The 21198-nt window shown below is 44.5% G+C and overlaps 1 protein-coding gene across 2 annotated transcripts in view; it reads left to right on the forward strand.

Annotated features, from left to right (window-relative positions):
* The first annotated feature begins 552 nt into the window (after nucleotides 1-552).
* Nucleotides 553-21198, forward strand: part of LNX1 (ligand of numb-protein X 1) — a 116837-nt gene continuing 96191 nt past the window's right edge. Inside the window, exon 1 of one of the 2 annotated variants that reach the window (XM_083755644.1) lies at nucleotides 553-672. The gene's annotated coding sequence lies outside the window, so the exon portion shown is untranslated. The remainder of the gene's footprint in view (nucleotides 673-21198) is intronic. The other variant, XM_083755647.1, reaches the window with a different exon arrangement.

The following is a 21198-nucleotide window of genomic DNA, read 5'->3' on the forward strand; positions in this document are numbered from 1 at the left end:
TGCTACTCTGGTTCGCCAGAAGCGGCTTAGCCATGCTGGCCACATGACCCGGAAGCTGTACGCCGGCTCCCTCGGCCAATAAAGCGAGATGAGCGCCACAACTGGACCTAATGGTCAGGGGTCCCTTTACCTTTACCTTTAACGATGACTGAAATAATGGTTTGCTCACAGCCCCACAGCTTGCTTCTGCCCAAGCTCCAGTTTGAATTGGAGGACTTCCGGCTGCATGCACTGTTCCTGGGCTGGCATGGGCAGTCTCTATTTCTCATAGAGACTTGAACATCATATGATGGCATCATCGTCAGCTGTAATGCACATGCTCGTTCTTTAGCTAATCTCTGTTCATACTGGTTTTGGAGCCACTACAGAAACGTGCAAAATCCTGCTGACCAGAGAAAACAACAGGATGAGTGCACACGGAACGTAACATTTCCTCTGGCTTGCCGCTGTCGGGTCTCCCCCTTTGCCTTGTTTAGAGTTGTTGCTCTTGCAAAGTTCCATTTCCTACCTCTGAGTTCACATCCTCCTGGTTCCTTGTTTCTTCCCTCTTCTTTGCAGGAGAATTGTACTCCGAGAAGCCACAGCCCTTCTCCCCGCGGCCAGTGGCTCTTCCAGCCCCACGCAGCTCTGTTAGATGTAGAAGACCCAAGTCCATGTCACCAGCTTCACAAGGTACGCTTTATGCAGTCATCTTGCTTTGAGTTGGGGCCAAACTAGACAATATCTATCTGTGCCCTTCAGTGCAGGGTTGGTTTTTGCATTGTTTTTTACATACATTGCTAGCATGGGCACCCTGATTTCAATTGAGGCATTAGTTTGTGGAGGGGGCTTTAACCCTTGGTCCTTGCTAGTGGATTGGGAGTCCTACACAGGTAATTTGCTTTTGTGGTAGGACTCCCATTCATTTCAATGGGAGTCTGTCCCCCCCCCCCCGAAGAGAGCACTGTTTCTGCCCTTACAAGGCTATACTTTCCACCTTTCCTTGATCTTCATTATTTCAGAGACCCAGGGCTAACTAGGATTCTGCATCCAGAAAATATCCAATATTTAAATCCTGATTTAAAACAAAACTGAAAGCATCCCTTGGGAGTCAGTGCCCATCTTGTATGCTGCTCCAAGTTTTGTATATTGTAATGAGCGTGTTAACTTTGCATGCAGGCAAACTATATTGTTAGGGGAAGATGGTTAAAAGCACATTTGTCCAACGATTTCTACTGTATTACCTGGGGAAACCCGTTGTTAATCGCCGAACTGGAGCAAATTGGTTTTTACTGTTGTTCTGATGCGGCGGCAAACTGGGTTTTCCCAGGGGGAAGCAGAGGGACACAAGAAAAAACTCTTAGACCCATGTCTAGGAATCACAGGGAAAATGAAATGAAATACAGTGGTACCTTGGGTTACAAATGCTTCGGGTTACAAACGCTTCAGGTTACAGACTCTGCTAACCCTGAAGTAGTACCTCAGGTTAAGAACTTTACCTGAGGATGAGAACAGAAATTGGGCGGCGGCGGCTCAGTGGCAGCTGGAGGCCCCATTAGCTAAAGTAGTACCTCAGGTTAAGAACAGTTTCAGGTTAAGAACGGACTTCCGGAACAAATTAAGTTTGTAACCAGAGGTACCACTGTATGGGGCAAACGGAAGAGTGGGTGAGCTCTTAATGTGCCCGGCAATATCACCTCCAGAAGTTCACAGCCCACACTGGGGATTGTATGGAAGACTGAGGGTGTGAACTAGCATTGCAACATCACAGCTCTGTATGCAGCCTTTGCAGTTTGCATTTCATTTCATTTTTATTTATTGAATTTATATACCTCCCTATACCCGGAGGTCTCAGGGCGGTTCACAAAAAAAAAAATCACAGTATATAAAATCAAATAATAATCCAATCACACACACACAAAGAGCCACATTTTTTGTCATTTAGTCGTGTCCGACTCTTTGTGACCCCATGGACCAGAGCATGCCAGGCACTCCTGTCTTCCACTGCCTCCCGCAGTTTGGTCAAACTCATGCTGGTAGCTTCGAGAACACTGTCCAACCATCTCGTCCTCTGTTGTCCCCTTCTCCTTGTGCCCTCCATCTTTCCCAACATCAGGGTCTTTTCCAGGGAGTCTTCTCTTCTCATGAGGTGGCCAAAGTATTGGAGCCTCAGCTTCAGGATCTGTCTTTCCAGTGAGCACTCATTTTAGGATGTTGATTAGATCAGCCAAAGGCCTGGTTAAAAAGGAACGTTTTTGCCTGGTGCCTAAAGGTATACAATAAAGGCGCCAGGCAAACTTCCCTGAGGAGAGCATTCCACAGACGGGGAGCCACTTCTGAGTTGCTACCCTTTAGATCTCTCACAGAGGAGATCTCTCACAAGAAGAAGGGCCTCAGAAGATGATCTCAGGGTCCCAGTAGGTTCATGTGGAAAGAGACGGTCCTTGAGGAATTGCGGTCCTGGGCCGTTTAAGGCTTTATAGATCAGAACCAGCACTTTGAATTGGGCCCGGAACCTAATCGGTAGCCAGTGCAGTCAGACCAGGATCAGTGCAATATGCTCAAACCATGAGCAACATGGCCGCTGAATTCTGTACCAGCTGCACCACGGGGCTGAAAAGTACTCCTCAAGTAACACCCTCTGGGAATGACCCTCCAAGCAGGACTGGAACCACCACACCCCTAGCTGCGTGAATGTAGTGGCTTGAAAAAGTGCTTTCATATGATTCCAGCTGGGTTGTTATTCGCCTGCTTGGAACCCCTATATAGCTGGTTCCAGAAGTCAATCATATAAGTGCTTCCAGCTATAGGAAAGCAATGTTTACCAACATTTTACACCACAATCACATATGTATAACATTCATGTGACCTCGTGTTTATGATCTTGTGCTAGAGCAGCAGCTAGGAATTCCCCCTCACTCCATCTCTTGAATCTATTTATTTACAGTGGTACCTCGGGTTAAGGACTTAATTCATTCCAGAGGTCCATTTTTAACCTGAAACTGTTCTTAACCTGAAGCACCACTTTAGCTAATGGGGCCTCCTGCTGCCGCCCTGCTGTTGGAGCACAATTTTTGTTCTCATCCTGAAGCAAAGTTCTTAACCTGAAGCACTATTTCTGGGTTAGCGGAGTCTGTAACCTGAAGCGTATGTAACCTGAACATATATAACCTGAGGTACCACTGTATTAAGATTGAATTGGTTTATGCAGCCTATGGCACCTATCCGGGATACACCATGGATGCACATTTTTTAAAATGTTCACAGTTTCTGTCTTTCTTAAGCCAGCGAAGGTTGGGTCATTGAATTCTACAATATCCCACACAGATTGGAATGGGGCAGATCCAGTTTAGCCGCAGAACCGTAACTCCCTGTTTGGGTGTTAACATAGAAGTAAAGTCCTGAGTCTTCCTTTTCCCCTTTCAACTTCCTCATTGGGTGTTAACGTAAAATTAAGTGACTCTCTTTAAAAAATGTAGACATCATTTCCATAATACATGTCCTGTCAGACTGAAAGTTTTTTGGGTTTGTTTGTTTTTTTGTCACGGGTGTAATTCTCCCCACCCAGTTACTCTAAAAGCTGCATTAAGGCAATATGCCTAACTCCCAAAACTCTGCCTAATTGCTTGCCTTTTTCAGTTTCTCTTCAGCTTTCAGCAGAGTCAGTCATATATGGTTGCCAATCTTCTGATCAACACTGCAATTACCTGATGCCTCTTGTGACATTATTATGTTGAATTAGAAGCTGCTTGTCAAGGCGCTTGCAGATCCTAACTTGTTTTCCAGTTGTAATGACAACTTCATTTCCCCCACCCCCAGTAAGGATGTGGAGAAGGGAATGTTTGTGTTTCACAACTGTGCATTTTGCTAGGCCAGCTAATGACAGAGAATATTTGATTTGAAGTAAAAACCTGGTATGAAAATATCCAGTACGAAAAATGTATCACAGAACTCCCTGCCACAAGAAATAGTTCCAAATGAGCTCAGGATGGCCCTGTTTAACCAGCCTATTTGGGATACCCAAGTGATATCACATGGGCCAAAATAAATGGAATATCCAATCATTAAGCCGATTGTATAAGCAATCTTACCCCAGATTTCCCCCCGTTTAGGACAACTCTACCACATGCACAAAATGTTAGGTACCCCCCCCCCACTCTTTCCAGGCATGGTCCATACTTTAAAACTCCATGTCTGAGTGCCCCCCTTTTAGGCTCTAGTTTCCCCATGTCTGTGGGACGCGGGTGGCGCTGTGGGTTAAAGCCTCAGCACCTAGGACTTGCCGATCGAAAGGTCGGCGGTTCGAATCCCCGCGGTGGGGTGTGCTCCTGTTGCTCGGTCCCAGCGCCTGCCAACCTAGCAGTTCAAAAGCACCCCGGGTGCAAGTAGATAAATAGGGACCGATTACTAGCGGGAAGGTAAACGGTGTTCCGTGTGCTGCGCTGGCTTGCCAGATGCAGCTTGTCACGCTGGCCACGTGACCCGGAAGTGTCTGCGGACAGCGCTGGCCCCCCGGCCTATAGAGTGAGATGGGCGCACAACCCTAGAGTCTGTCAAGACTGGCCCGTACGGGCAGGGGTACCTTTACCTTTACCTTTTACTTCCCCATGTGCAAACCAATTTGCAGAAAACATTTGCTCCTATTGAATGCTAAAGAGGAGGGTTTCGTGTATGTGCGTATACACGAAGCTAGGGACACAAAAGGGACCTCAGACATGGAATTTTAAGCGCTGATCTGTGCCTGGAATGACCGCTTCCCACATTAAATGGGGGGCGCCCTTTGCCTGGGTGTACGCAGCCCCGCCCAATCCTGTGTGACTCCTGGCTAGGCAGCCTGGCTTCACCTCCCCCCCCCCCGGGCCAGATACCCGGAGGTTCCCACCAAGATTCCAACAATTGGCCGGTCCCAGCTGGAGGAGGCGTTGCCAGGGGACTTGGCCAGGTAGGGCTAGGTCTGCCCCCCCCCACACACACTCACAGTATAGGGTGTAACTTACATGGGAATCTTCAGTTGGCTCCAGAGCTTCTCCCACCCTGCCCTCCCTTATTCCATGCATTCCTTTTGCAGTTTAACCTTTTTTCATTACAGCTATGCGGGCTCTGCTACGGTCATTGATGGTTGCTGTCGAAGGACCAGGAAGGAATTTCCCTGCATTGGCAGGTTTTGCCTTCCCCGTAGCAAAACGCCACACCTTTGGTGGTTTCAGGCCTTGGGCGGAATTCTTTAGCCTATCTTCCCTAAAAGGGGGGGGGGGAGTGAAGCAGTGACCCATGCTCCCCCTGTGGCAGCGGCAATCCCAGGGTTTCCCATTAAAGAGGTTGTTTTGAGGGGAGGCATTGGCCATACGCTGAAAGGTTGTCATTGCTCTCCCCTGTGACGCAGCGAAATGGGGGGGGGGCGCCTCTCTGCTTAAACATACATTTTCCAGAGCCAGTCCAATCCCCACACATTCTGGATAACCCTGAAGTCTCCCAGATCCCCAACTGGGGACTGGGAAAGATAAACACCCAATGCCTGAGCCAAGGTCTCCCTACATCTGAAACTTTTAATAAAGTTGTGGCCAATTTTAATCCCATTCCACCCGGGTGTCTGGAGTTGGGGGTGGTCTCTGCCTGCCTACGCAAAGAGTGGGGTGGAGGAAAGTAAGTGTGGATAAATCCATAGTCTCTTTCCTTCACTTCTAACCAACATAATTGCCCAGCTGAAAGTATTGAATAATTAGATGGTAATATGCCTTAGTGATCTCTGAATCAGTGGCGTAGCGTGGGGGGTGCAGGGGGGGTCGGCCACACCGGGCGCAATATCTGGGGGTTAGGGTTAGGGGGCGCAAATCCACGGTTAGGGGGCGCAAATCCACGGGTTAGGGGGCACAAATTACTTGCCTTGCCCCGGGTGCTGACAACCCACGCTACGCCACTGCTCTGAATGAATGATTCATTCATTTATACCTTGTATTCAGTGACTGCAGAGCCAACAATATGCACAGAACTCTACAGCATTGTTATAAGTAAAAATAAATAAATACCCGGACCCTTCTGCTGCCTCCCACCCACCCCCAGAGCTTAGATCTAAATTTTGGAAGCAGAAAAGACAATAGAGAAAAGGGCAGGGAGAGACACACAACCTGTGTATAAATGTAAGCAGCTAAAGCAGGCCCATGTACTTACTTATGCTTGTCTGTTGTTTGGGTTATAGTTGATCATTGAGACTGGGGTCAAGCCAGAGGTTTCACAGAAAATGTGCACCTGGAATCTAAAGGAGAAAAAGAGAGAAGGTGCTACAGGTACATTCAGTACATGTGTGCAAGACTGCCATTTCAGCAGCTTGCAATGTTAGGGTATACAGTCGTACCTTGTTTCTCGAACTTAATCCATTCCGGGAGTCCATTCGAGTCCCGAAACCATTCGAAAACCAAGACTCGGGTTCTGATTGGTCAAGCAGAAGCCGCACCAGATGTTTGGTTTCCGAAAAACATTCGCAAACCGGAACACTTACTTCTGGGTTTGTGGTGTTTGGGACCCAAAACGTACGAGTACCAAGGCGTTCGAGAAACAAGGTACGACTGTATTTGGCTTGAGTTATGAATAGGGCACATGGCTGAACTGTGCCAGATCCACACACAGCTGGTAGAAGTTGCTCATGAGAAAGCAGTCTTGTAGAAACAGCCATGTGATCTGCTATTTTTCTAGTGAAATATAATCTTCCAATACTCAGCTCGTTTTCAGCAACTAAAGCAGCTATATTCCACTGTGACACTATAATGCCTTTTTTTTGTTTTTTGTTTAGAGTCTGTGGTTTTTACTAGAACTTCCCACCCAGGGTGAGAATTATACTCCAGGGCAAGAGAAGCTGGACTCTGGATAGTACCGCTTTACTATCTGGGAATGAGTAACGCTGGCTTCAGAAGGGCAGTTGTGAAATCGCACTAAGATTCTGCAAATCAGTTACTGCCAGCTGTTTTTCCTTTTCTCCCCATAAAACATGAATGGGAAGAATCAAAACTGCTTACTGCCAGCCACTCTCGACTCCAAATTCTCTTACAAGTTTACCAATGCCTGTGGTTCCATTTTGGCTGATCAGCAGAGTGTGAAGGAAAGTCCATCTGCTGTTTTGATTCTAAAATACAAAAACATACTTTAAGCAACTTTGTGACCAGATAGGCTCCATCCTAATTACAAGATTGCAAGTTGATCACAAGTAGCCGCTAAGAAAACTGTATGGCTTGTCCCATTAGTAAATGTCTTTTAGGATCAAAGTGGTGGGTTCTTGGCAAAGGAAAAACAGCAACAGCAGCAGCAACAACAACAACAACAGCAACAACAATTTATTTATACCCCACCCATCTGGTTGGATTTCCCCAGCCACTCTGGGTGGCTCCCAACGGAGTAATAATAATAATAATAATAATAATAATAATAATGCAACAAAACAATCAAACATTAAAAACTTCCCTAAACAGGGTTGCCTTCAGATGTCTTCTGAAAGTCAGATAGTTCTTTATTTCCTTGACATCTGATGGGAGGGCGTTCCACAGGGTGGGTGCCACTACCAAGAAGGCCCTGTGCCTGGTTCCCTGTAACCTCACTTCTCACAGTGAGGGAACTGCCAGAAGGCCCTTGGAGCTGGACCTCAACGTCCGGGCTGAACGATGGGGGTGGAGACGCTCCTTCAGGTATACTGGGCTGAGGCCATTTAGGGCTGTCAGCTCAGCACCAAAACTTTGAATTGTGCTCAGAAAGGTATTGGGAGCAAGTGCTCTATGAAGGAGATGAGACATAAAAATCCCATTCTTTCACCAAGGGTTTGATTCTGTTCTCTCCCACCACCATGCCCCAAGTGTAGGAAGATGGGAAGCTGCCTTATACTGAGTCTGGCCACCTAGTTCATTATGGTCAATATTGACCAGCAATAGCTTTCTTTGTTTCGGACTGGAGTTTTTCCCACTTGTACCTGGAGATGCCAGGGATTGAATCTGGGGCATCCTGTGTGCAACACATGAGCTCTACCACTGAGCTACAACAGCCATTCCATAATACAATGCACAGCAGTTGAAACTTTCCCAATCTGCAAGCTAGGTCATTCATGCAGTGTGGAGCTCCTTCAGCTTGCCAGTGCCTCTTCCCAAAGGCAAATCAAATCAAAGATGGTTCAGGGCATCTTCCATCACATGAAAGCATATGAAGGTTGAACAATAGGTCCATGTAGGTCTGCCTATTTGACTTATGGAAGCTTTCCAAGATGTCTTTCCCAGCCCCTCTTCCCAAGATGCAGTCCACAACATCTGGAAGATGCCATATTGGCTATCCCTATCTTAGTGGATATCAATAAACACTGAAATATATTGCAAATAACTTTTTGTTTCCTCTGCCAATGCTCCAAATTCCTTGACTTGATGTGGTTTCAGCACTGGTTCAACTTGAGCCCAAAACAGAGATGCTAGGTAGGGATTCAGACCACCCTATGGTGGTCAAATGAAGAAACTCAGGTGAGGACAACCACATTACCCATGAAGTCTCCTTGCACCAATAAGTCTGAGAAGGTCATGTGTTATTCCCTGAACCCTGTAAAAGATTCCAACTAAGGCTGGCTTGATAGTGTGAGCAACAAAACCTTCTTGCCAACTACAGAGTACATTAACTCATCCTCAGCTGTGCATGTTCTCAGTCTCTGTCATACTTTGTGACTTTTAGTTGTTTATTTTTATCTCTGTCTCTGTAGCCTTACAATATTACAGTGGTACCTCAGGTTACATACGCTTCAGGTTACAGACACCACTAACCCAGAAATAGTGCTTCAGGTTAAGAACTTTGCTTCAGGATGAGAACAGAAATCGTGCTCCGGCAGCGCGGCAGCAGCTGGAGGCCCCATTAGCTAAAGTGGTGCTTCAGGTTAAGAACAGTTTCAGGTTAAGTACGGACCTCCGGAACAAATTAAGTACTTAACATGAGGTACCACTGTAGTAGATTAACTAACAGAAGTCAGTTGCTTATCGTTATCTATTCAGGTTCATGGCTGAGTGGAGATTTGAACAGTAGCTTCTCCCCACATCCATTATAATGCACAGGTTTTATTATTTTGCGATGTAGCTGCTATGCTTCTGTACTTGCTGCCAAGAATATATAAAAAATACCCAGCCAAATGGTTGGCCTTTTCTGCATGTTTACATGGTTCATAAGTGACCTCTGATGCCTTGGGAGGTCCAGCACTTGACTGTTACATAAGCACAAGGAAGCACAATTTTGTGGGCAAAACACTGTAGATGCTCCTGGGAGTGACAGTGGCATGTACCGGTACATTGGTACTCAAACAATGTCTTGGTTGTGTAATAAAACATGTGAGAGTATTGATTCCTGGTTTAGGATGCTCCAGTTAGTCTTAGAATCAGAATTGTAGAGCTGGGGCCACCTAGTCGAACCCCTTGCAATGCAGAAATGCCAGCTAAAACATTCATGACAGATGACCTTCCCACCTCTGCTTAAAAACCTCCAATAAATGAGAGCCCACCGCCTTCTGAGGAAGTCCATTCCACTAACAAACAGCTCTTCCTGTCAGAAAGTTCTTCCTGATGTTTAGTTGTCACTTATCTTCACTTATACTGGTCAGCATCATTTCTTATTTCTTACTTAAATATATTAAGTTGTTTGTTTGAAGCTTGTGGTTGTGACGTCATCTTTTTCGCAAACAATGATCAGACAAACCTGAGATGAGACTTTAGTTTCTAAAACATTGAATCCACGGTGGCTCATTCAAGAAAAAAGTTGTACATGAAACTGAAAAAATAGCATAGTTTATAAATTGAAAATCTGGCTCTGTCAATATTGCTACATTCAATAGGTGGGTTTAAAATATTTGTGTCTGTTTTCTCTTCACAAACTCCTCCTTGATGTACTCCTAAACACCTTTTTAAAAACAAACTCAGAGCCCAGAAACGAGAGAAATTTAGTTGCTCTCAAGTCCCAAATGAAATCATTAGGATGAACTAACCACAACTTATTTCCCACTCATTTAAGTGCAGTTAAAAGCATTACTAGCATTCTCTGGATGTAGACTAGGGCATGTTAAGTATTAAACAAGAGCAGGGGGCAGCAAACGTTTTCAGCAGGGGGCCGGTCCACTGTCCCTCAGACTTTGTGGGGGGCCAGATTATTGTTTTTTTGGGGGGATGAACTAATTCCTATGCCCCACAAATAACCCAGATATGCATTTTAAATAAAAGGATACATTCTACTCATGTAAAAACACACTGAGTCCTGGAAGGGGCCGGACTGAGAAGGCAATTGGACCAGATCTGGCCCCCGGGCCTTAGTTTGCCAACCCATGAACAAGAGATTCTGTGTGTTTGAGGGTTTTTTTCTTTGCCTCACATTCTTGCAGCCATACTGACGAGAGAGAGAGAGAGAGAGAGAGAGAGAGAGAGCGTGCATGTTAGGTACTTTTTAATCTCAGGAAGATCTTTGAATAGTCAGACTTCCTTGAATTTGGTAAAGAGGCTTTAAACCTTCAGTCTTCCCCATGAAAGAAAACAAATTCCCTCTCCCATACAAACACCTAAAGAATTACAAAGTAATGTAATACATTTCCACATCAGCATTATACATGGGGGCAAGATGGTTTAACAGAAGGGCTGCAGACTCAGCAGGGTGAGACGGTGAGCTTGAAATATTATTTTTGGGATGTTCCCACTTAATGAAACAAGAAAAAAGGGGTTGTTTAACTTAGAACTGCTAAAAGTGTTTGGGGGAGGGGATTCAGTACCAATACTTTTTTAAAAAATATCATTGTCATACAGGGCTTTCACTACATTCCAATAGTTTAATGGCAGTCATGGGCATACCTTTGGGGAGGGGGTTAAAATATATAAATTGTTTCCCTGGATCAGACTGTGGATGATCTAGTATGACACTCTGTTTCCAACAATCACCAGCCAGATGACCCTAGACGCTCACAAGCAGAGACCACTATTGAGAGTCACCCACTGTTGTGCTTCCCCAGCCTCTGGCATGAAAAGTCTGTTAGCTCTAAACATGCTGGTCCCATTTAAGCAGTCATGACTAATAGCTCTTCTTCAAGATCCACGGATTATCTTCTTCTAAAGTTCTGAGTCTCTTACTAGAAAGGAACCCATCAGTGACGTCATAGATACAAACACATTGAGTGGTTCCAACTTGGGGGCCTCACTTTCCTTAAAATGTTGTGATTTATATCTCTGTGAGAGCTAGAAAAAATTGCATTGAGACAAAGCCACAGACTGAGGTTGCAATCCTATGCGTACTAATTTGGGAACATGTCTTGGCTTATTTCCAAGCAAACATACTTGGATTGTGCTGTAAATGCATATGATTGGGCCACTTATCTTCGTGGTTATCAAATCCTTACGCTGACAATGTACTAAATTATCAGCTGCAAGGAGTCAGCAACATGGTGCTCTCATGAACCTTCCCTGGCACCTACTGAACCCCCTCCCTCTCCTACTCTTCCCTACTGAAATTAGGCTTGAAAGAAGCCCTCTACTCTGGCCAATAGAATGGATCGAGTTGTGCGTGTGTGTGGTAACCACAACAGTTTCTCCAGTGTGCAACTGTGCCCATGTGCTCAGGAATGTCATCAACCCCCAGTGTGCTTGAAGATCCTGTGGTTTTCTTTCAAACTGGTCCTCAACTACCACATCTTAATTCCCATCCCTCTGTTGTTTTCCTCACTGACCAATTTAGGAACAAGTTCTTTGAGGGAAGGGTCCCATCTCTTTTACCTATGAAGCTCTGCAAAACGCCAGATCTACATATGATTTGCCACCATCACATTGAACCAAAACAACAAAGAGTCTGTCAGCAGCGCTTTAAAGACTAGCATGAATTGTGGTAAAAATCTTCATGGACTTGAGCCCCCAGCACATGAATAATCTCAGGAAGGAGTTGTGTGATGCTGGGGTGGGGCTAGAGGTATAATCCTGCATCCCCTTTCAACATGCTTTGCCCCCCTGCATGAGTAACGCATGAAAGAAGGTTATTATAAGTCAAAATTCGCATCTAGCTCTATTCAAACTGGTCACCTGGTGCTAAAGTTAGGCTAATGGCTTCCCTTGTCTGGGCTGAAAAACTGATTGTACAGAACTGATTTACAAAACTGTAAAAAGCTGGAGAAAATGGTATTGTCTTAAGACAACATGAGTATATGTGTTCTACTTCTGGTGTGCAAGATAATAATCTCTCCATGAGTCACTATTTTTAAAAGGAAGTCTCCTGTTTGTCTTTTTACATGCCCCCTTAGGGATGTCCATTTTGTTTCTGCTGCAGAAGATAGATGGTTTTGGCCCTTCATTGGTCACCCCTAGGATTGAACAAATATGAAGAATCAATGGCCTCTTTCATTCATTTTTATCTCTTAAAGACCAAGGCAACCTCTTGCAACCTTTGCAATTGCAGTTGTCTTTTCCATTGCCTGTCTTCATAAACATGACAAATGATGCTTTGCTATGAGTAACCAGTCTTGTCCCAATAGATAAATCTGCTGCCAGAATGGTCTTTGCAGAAATGTTCCTGGAGGCAATGACTATTCTTTGAGGAAACTTTCAGTTTAGGGTCTTTGCAACTCAGATTTAAAATGCAACGTCAGTGACAACCTTGGATGTATTTGAAGGAAGTGGGGACCAGAATGCAAGCGGAGGAAATAGGATTTCCTTAAATGGTTATATCAACCATGCAAGTAAAGCCACAAAAGCTATTAGTTCACGCATATGAGATAGCCTACCTGCCCTCAAATACCTGTGTTAGTTCTTTACTGTTTAAAGGAAAAAGTAACTACCTTACAAAAACTTCTTTGCCTGGAGATAGTTCTTACTCACCAGGTCAATGACCCATTTACAAGCCTGAACAAATGTTCTTCAAACAAGCTTCACAATGGTTTTACCCAGTGCTCTTTTTCTAGAAAAAGAGGTGCCGGAACTCACTTCATTCTCTTAGAATGGCAATGGAGCCCACCTGGGAGGTTCTGGAACTGAGTTCTGGTGAATTCCAGCTGGAAAAAAGCCCTATTTTTTTCCAAACATACTTCATTGGTATAAGGCAGAGTGAGTTCATTACCTAATGAAACAGCCAGCTTTGACGGATTAAATTGTAAGATAAGAAGTGCCAGAGCTGTGACTGTGATTTCTCTGGACATGCTTAAGAACTTAATTCGTTCTGGAGGTCTGTTCTTAACCTGAAGCTGTTCTTAACCTGAGGTACCAGCTAATGGGGCCTCCCGCCGCTGCGCCGCCGCTGCGCGATTTCTGTTCTCATCCTGAAGCAAAGTTCTTAACCTGAGGTACTATTTCTGGGTTACCAGAGTCTGTAACCTGAAGCGTCTGTAACCCGAGGTACCACTGTACTCTCTTCTCCTGCAAGGTGGCAGATATCAGAAAAGGAAAAGGAAAAAAGGTTTGGTTTACCATCTGAAATAAATGTTTAGCCCTGGAACTATAAGCAGGTGTTGTGCCTGAGTTTCCACCTTAATTTAAATGCTGATTAACAATACCGTATTTTTTGCACCATAACACTCACTTTTTTCCTCCTAAAAAGTAAGGGGAAATGTCTGTGCGTGTTATGGAGTGAATGCCTACGGATGGCGGGGGGATCTGCTGCAGTCGTGAGCAGAGGATCAATGGTTCCCCTTCCTTCCCTCCTCCGTGGCTTGCTTTGAAACAGCAAAGCAGGAGAAGAGCTGCTGAGTGGGGAGGAGAGAGGGACAGAGAGCCTGCTTGCTTTAAAGGAGCAAAGCGGGAGAGGAGAGGAGCCTTCTCCTCTTATACCCCTCTTCTGCATTATTAACATCATCCTTCTCCACCCACCCCACGCATGTTCCTTGTCCCTTGAGTGCTTTTCCTTCCCTCCCCACTTAAAACATGGTTACAAAGCATGGATCCACATGGATCCTCAGGATTTTTGCACTGGGTCACCCCAAATTCACCATCAGATCACATAGCATGTCCATGGCTACAGCTTGCACCAAAAAAATCACGCACCCACTGTTGTGTGGGGCCGCAGTGGTGCAAAAACGTGGTTACAAAGCATGGATCCACATGGATCCTCAGGATTTTTGCATTGGGCTACCCCAAACTCACCGTCAGATCACATGTCTGTGGCCACAGTATGAACCACAAAAATCATACGTCCGCTGTTTCATTTAGAATATTTTTTTTCCTGTTTTCCTCCTCTAAAAACTATGTGCGTGTTATGGTGGGGTGCGTGTTATAGAGCGAAAAATGCGGTATGTACTTCCTATAAGGAGGCAATGACAGGAGGCAGTGGGAGTGTTGGTAAATATACTGCTGAAAATAAAAGGTTATAATAATTTTGAGTACAGCATACAGTCAATATCAAACTCCCTGCCCCCCCCCCCAAGTTTTATATTTCTGAAAAAAAAACAACAACCCAAACACCCACACTTAATATTCTGTGCCTGTTGAGCATGCTCAGTCCTCACTGGGCTGTAGGTTCCCTCCATTAAGCTTTTTATTTTCTACTTCTGCAAACTTTGGGGTTCTACCACACATGCTGACACCGCCCTCTCATTCCGCAGTGCCCCCATTTTGGCTACAATTCTGTCATTAATCACCAGCTAAGTTTACTATTAGTGGAAGTGATGGTTGCCACCGGTAGTGTTTATAACTGCACTAATAACAATAATTTTTGACCCACCAGTTAGGGCACCTTTTAAGCTGATTAATACAAAAATGATTAATCCAATTCCAATCAATTAAACCTTTGAGGCCTATATTTTGTGGTAGGAAAACAAAAACTTTTGCCAAGCGTGTCAAGACCTGAACAGACTCTTTTTTCATGCTTTATTCTAGCAGATAATGTAAGAAGTAATAGCAGATTCGAACAGGACAGAGCTTCTTGTTGATACAGTATTGTCATCCATCTGTTTTGTGCCTCACATTTTTACTTGCAAGTTCTAGATTGCATTTCACTGGCACTATATAATGCACTAGCAAGAAGGAAAAAATAAGCCCTTCATTTTTTTGCTCTTATTGCTTGGCTGAAGTATTATTTCATTTTGGTTTAGGACTCATATGGCAAACAGAGAATATCTCATTAGTCTCACTGCTTTACCGCTGATGTATTTTGTCTGAGCTCTGAGAAATTGAGACCCATTCTCAAGTAAAGCCATACATGGGATTTTCCCATGATAACTGCATCCAAATGTACATCTGAGGATCCTTGTGAATGCCAGCCACAAGGGTGCACTCCGAAATTTAAGCCATAGAAGGGACATATTATGTTTCGGTCTCACATGTGACATGTGATCAGGCAGGGCACTGGAACGATTCTGTCCTCCAGGACAATTGCGGCCTGTGGTTCTTGAAATGTAGGCTATCCTCTTTATTCCTACATATCCCAGTCCAGAAAACCCATTCCCAATTAGGGCATCCTGTTTTACTATCCAATAATTGAATTCTGTTGCCGAGATCAGAAAAGCCACTTCCAATCTCTTTCCTAAGTTTTCAGTGGGAGGAATACTATAAATAAAGGATATTATTCTGTAAACTCCCTCCCCTCCACCTCCACCCTGGTTTTCTTCTGGTAGTTGATCTAAAATTGTTTATATAGAACTTTGATCATGATCCTACCTCCTATAGTCCACATCCACATCATGGCAGCTGTTCACACAGTTGTGGTGGTGACCATGGCTATAGTGTGGTGAGTATATCTCCTTGAGGCAGCTCTTGCTAGCTATGGTTAGTTTCCTCAAGGGCGTAGTGTTTGGGTTTTTTACTTATTTATTTTTTGATTTCTAAAAATACAGACCACATACTGATGACTATCATGTTTTCTCTCATTTGCAAATACAGTGGAAGCTCAGTTTTCGTGTGTCTCGGAAGCCAAATGTTTCAGAACCTGAACGCTGAAAACCTGGAAGTAATTGCTTCCGTTTTCGAACGCGCCTCAGAAGTCGAACGGCTTCCGAGGCGTATTTCTCAATTTTCACCAGTAAAATTCCCGACAACCCTTTGCCCCTTGGTTGTCGAAAGTTCCGGAAGTCGAACGTTCTTCTGGAACAGTTTACCTTCGACAACCGAGGTTCCACTGTATAAGGAAAAGCCCCTTTGGATTAGACCAAAACCTATGCATTCCAGCGTCCTTTTTTTCTCAGTGACCAACTAGATGCCTATGGGAAGGACACAAACAGAACATGAATGCAAGAGTCCTGTTACTCACATTCTTCTTAGAGAGCCAGTGTGGTGTAGTGGTTAAGAGTGGTATACTCGTAATCTGGTGAACCGGGTTCGCTTCCCTGCTCCTCCATATGCAGCTGCTGGGTGACCTTGGGCCAGTCACACTTCTCTGAAATCTCTCAGCCCCACTCACCTCACAGAGTGTTTGTTGTGGGGGAGGGAGGGAAAGGAGAATGTTAGATGTTTTGAGACTCCTTCGGGTAGTGATAAAGCGGGATATCAAGTCCAAACTACTCTTCAGCAGTTGGTATTCAGAGGGCTACTGCATACACCTATCATGGCGGATACCCACTGGTAGCCTTACCCACCATGAATTTTTCTAATTCCCCTTTAAAGCAATCCAAGTCAGTGGGCATCACTACAACTTGTGGTGGCCAATTTTATAATTTAACTATGTGCTGTGTGAAAAAGTCCTTTCTTTTGTCTGTCTGGACTCTCCCACCGTTCAGCTTCATAGGGTGATGATCCCTGATTCTAGCGTTATGAGAAAGGAGGAAAAAGTTCTCTCAAACTACCTTACCCCGAAAAAACGTGCATAATTGGATAAACCTCTATATTTTGTCCCTTCTTACTCACTTCCCCCCTCCTCCAAACAAAAAATGCCCCAGTCCCCAGATCGTATTCCTTGCCATCTTTCTCAGTTACATTGGAACCAGGGAGAAGGCTTTGCACACATATGTGAAAGAAACTTAAGAATGGAAATTGGCACACACTTCCACATACATTATGGTGAACCTGAAGCAATAAAAATTGCATGTTTTTACTTCCTTTCATTCTCAGTGCATATATTTATAGGTGCCCCCTGCCAGTAACGCTTAGATAAAGTAAAGGTAAAGGGACCCCTGACCATTAGGTCCAGTCATGACCGACTCTGGGGTTGCGGTGCTCATCTCGCTTTACTGGCTAAGGGAGCCGGCGTACAGCTTCCAGGTCATGTGGCCAGCATGACTAAGCCGCTTTTGGCAAACCAGAGCAGCGCATGGAAATGCTGTTTACCTTCCCGCTGGAGCAGTACCTATTTATCTACTTGCACTTTGACATGCTTTTGAACTGCTAGGTTGGCAGGAGCAGGGACCGAGCAACGGGAGCTCACCCTGTCGTGGGGATTTGAACCACCAACCTTCTGATCAGCAAATCCTAGGCTCTGTGGTTTAACCCACAGTGCCACCCGCGTCTTGGCAAATCCAAGGGCTGGCTCAAGAGAGTTTGAAGCCTCAGACAAAAAACCCAAAGAGCTCCATTTACTGTCTCTTGCACAGCTGCCATTCATTTCAATGGAGTTTGAGAAATATGGAGATAATACTAGCCTACTTTACAAGGTTTTGTGATGATTAATACTGAGATAATGTACACAGAGAGCTTTGAACATATGAAACGCACCATATAAACGTTGAGTATTTCATGCTTTCAAGTCTCTCCAAGAAAGGATCCCGGGTGGAGTTTGCCTATCAGGCCTTTTAGTACTTCAGGAAATAATGTGAGGAGAGAGCAGAGTATCTTCTTATAATGTCAAAAGAATTCTGTCTTGATACTTTGGTGGCCTAAAGCGAGTATGTATGGCCTAGATTTACAGATGGATGCATGCATGCATTTATGTACTTTTGAGATTTATATCCCATCACATGGCTTCAAAGGAGCTATAAGATGAACACAAACAGTGGGAGTCCACAAAGTTCTTCTTTCTGGGCATCATATAATTGTACATTTGGAAAAGTACATGTTAATTCCCCCAAATGTTTACATACATGCTTAGAAGTATGTTTTAAGCAGGAAACATTTTAACCATGTATTTATTATACATTACCCCCAAACCAGTCTTGCAGTGCTTTGAGATGTTTTCCTTGGGTTACTTTCCCGATGTATTTTTTTGTTTTGTTTTGTTTACAGCTTGACATTCTCCTCCTCATTCTCGTCTCTTGTTTTTCTTAACTGTATCCTGTTGTAATATTCCCTTTGGAAGGCCTTTTCTAAGAGTATTTTTGTTCAGATTTTGAAAACTTCCTTCCTGGCTTTTGCATCCTCTCTTCAGATGTCTAAATTAGAGATAATGGTCATTTGCTAAACTTCTCAGGAGATGAGGGGAAGGAGAGGACTTTATAGTGTCTTCTCCACACAGCTTGCTTAATTTGTAATGTGCATAGAATCATAGAATCATAGAGTTGGAAGAGACCACAAGGGCCATCGAGTCCAACCCCCTGCCAAGCAGGAAACACCATCAGAGCACTCCTGACATATGGTTGTCAAGCCTCTGCTTAAAGACCTCCAAAGAAGGAGACTCCACCACACTCCTTGGCAGCAAATTCCACTGTCAAACAGCTCTTACTGTCAGGAAGTTCTTCTTAATGTTTAGGTGGAATCTTCTTTCTTGTAGTTTGGATCCATTGCTCCGTGTCCGCTTCTCTGGAGCAGCAGAAAACAACCTTTCTCCCTCCTCTATGTGACATCCTTTTATATATTTGAACATGGCTATCATATCACCCCTTAACCTCCTCTTCTCCAGGCTAAACATGCCCAGCTCCCTTAGCCGTTCCTCATAAGGCATCGTTTCCAGGCCTTTGACCATTTTGGATGCCCTCCTCTGGACACGTTCCAGTTTGTCAGTGTCCTTCTTGAACTGTGGTGCCCAGAACTGGACACAGTACTCCAGGTGAGGTCTGACCAGAGCAGAATACAGTGGCACTATTACTTCCCTTGATCTAGATGCTATACTCCTATTGATGCAGCCCAGAATTGCATTGGCTTTTTTAGCTGCCGCGTCACACTGTTGGCTCATGTCAAGTTTGTGGTCAACCAAGACTCCTAGATCCTTTTCACATGTACTGCTCTCAAGCCAGGTGTAATAAACCCTCGTGTGTTAGAAACAGTGCCTTACTGTTAGCTGTTAGCAAGGAAGAGACATCAGCATTCAAGACAAGCTTTTAAGAATATGTCAGCATTTTCTGATCCATTTTTCCAATATTCCATGGAGCTTTGGGGAAAATGATGGAGACAGTATTCAAATGACAGTTCAAGAGTCTCCTTCCTTTTAATCTAAAACCTTATGGTATAAAATAGTGTGTTCTGTAAGAACTAAGAATCAAACTCCAAATAATTTAAATAGCTGCTGTTGAAACGAGAGGTGAGTTCCTTTAAATATGTACTAGATGAATCATTGTTATAATATGATGATGATGATGATAATTTATTATTTATACCCCACCCATCTGGCTGGGTTTCCCCAGCCACTCTGGGCGGCTTCCAACAAAACACTAAAATACAATAACCTATTAAACATTAAAAGCTTCCCTAAACAGGGCTGCCTTCAGATGTCTTCTAAAAGTTTGGTAGTTATTTTTCTCTTTGACATCTGGTGGGAGGGCGTTCCACAGGGCGGGTGCCACTACCGAGAAGGCCCTCTGCCTGGTTCCCTGTAACTTGGCTTCTCGCAGCGAGGGAACCACCAGAAGGCCCTCGGCGCTGGACCTCGGTGTCCGGGCAGAACGATGGAGGTGGAGATGCTCCTTCAGGTATACTGCACCGAGGCCGTTTAGGGCTTTAAAGCAGTGTTTTTTTCTGGAGGAAATTTTTCAAATGTTAAAAGTGTAGCACTCACTGTAATAACTTCATGGTGAGTACCAGCACCTGTTTTCTTAAAAACAACAACCAAAACACTGGTTATACGCATTACTTGCTTTGAAGAAAGTGTGTGGCTGGTACTGTCAATCAGCAGCATTCATTTACCGCACTATTGCTCCTCCCCTCCCATTATTGTTGGCACTGTCAATAATAGTCTCTTGTCAGAAGAATAAGGAGCAGCAGCAACAACAACAACATATCATTATGCAGCCACAAGCATTCTTGGATGACACCGATTATTTAGATCCATTCCAATCTGGGTTCAGGCTTGGCCCATGGGACTGAGTCAGCCTTGGTTGGCCTGATGAAGTTTAGCCTTCGCAGAGTTACATTTTCCAGCAAGCCTTAACAAACTACATTGCCCAGAATTCTTTGAGGAAAAGAACATGCTTCAAATGTGCTTTGATGGCACAGGGTGTTCACAGCCCTAGTCTCCTACTAACTTCATACAACATAACAGTGATATTAGCCTACTGCACTGATATTTAATAAAAATTAATAATAATAATAATAATTTTTATTTATACCCCGCCCTCCCCAGCCAAGGCCAGGCTCAGGGTGGCTAACAAGCAATAATAAAAAGAAGTTGAATGAATACAACTTAAAAACAAGATTAAAATACAACATTAAAATATTGAAACATTAAAATACTAAAATGTAGCCTCATCACAGGAGGAGAAAGGAAAAAAGAAAAAAGAAAGAGTGGGAGGGAATCAAATTGGCTCCAAGCCAAAGGCCAGGCAGAACAACTCTGTCTTACAGGCCCTGCGGAAAAAAATCAGATCCTGCAGGGCCCTGGTCTCATGAGGCAGAGTGTTCCACCAGGCCAGAGCCAGTGTTGAAAAGGCCCTGGCTCTGGGTGAAGCTAATCTAACTTCCTTAGGGCCCGGGACTACTAAAGTGTTGCTATTTATGGACCTTGAGACTCTCCGTGGGGCATACCAGGAGAGGTGGTCCCGTAGGTATGAGGGTCCTAGGCCATGAAGGGCTTTAAAGGTCAAAAGCAGCACCTTAAATCTGACCCTGTACTCCACCGGGAGGCAGTGCAGCTGGAAAAGCACTGGATGAATATGCTCCCATGGCAGAGACCCCGTGAGGAGCCTCGCTGCTGCATTCTGCACCCACTGGAGTTTCTGGGACAGCTTCAAGGGCAGCCCCACGTAGAGTGAATTACAGTAGTCAAGCCTGGAGGTGACCGTTGCATGGATCACTGTGGCCAGGTCGGGGCAGGAAAGGTAAGGGACCAACTGCTTCATTTAGGCCAAGATTGGTGTGCACCTCCCAGGAGCACAGGCAGTGCTGGTGGCAAACAGATGTAGCAGAAAAGACAACGATGCTGTGTGTACTTTTGAACTAGTTACTAATCTGTACACATAACAGGAAAAAT

The sequence above is a fragment of the Podarcis gaigeae genome (genome assembly GCF_964106915.1).
Source record: "Podarcis gaigeae genome assembly, chromosome: 9".
Taxonomy (NCBI): Eukaryota; Metazoa; Chordata; class Lepidosauria; order Squamata; family Lacertidae; genus Podarcis; species Podarcis gaigeae.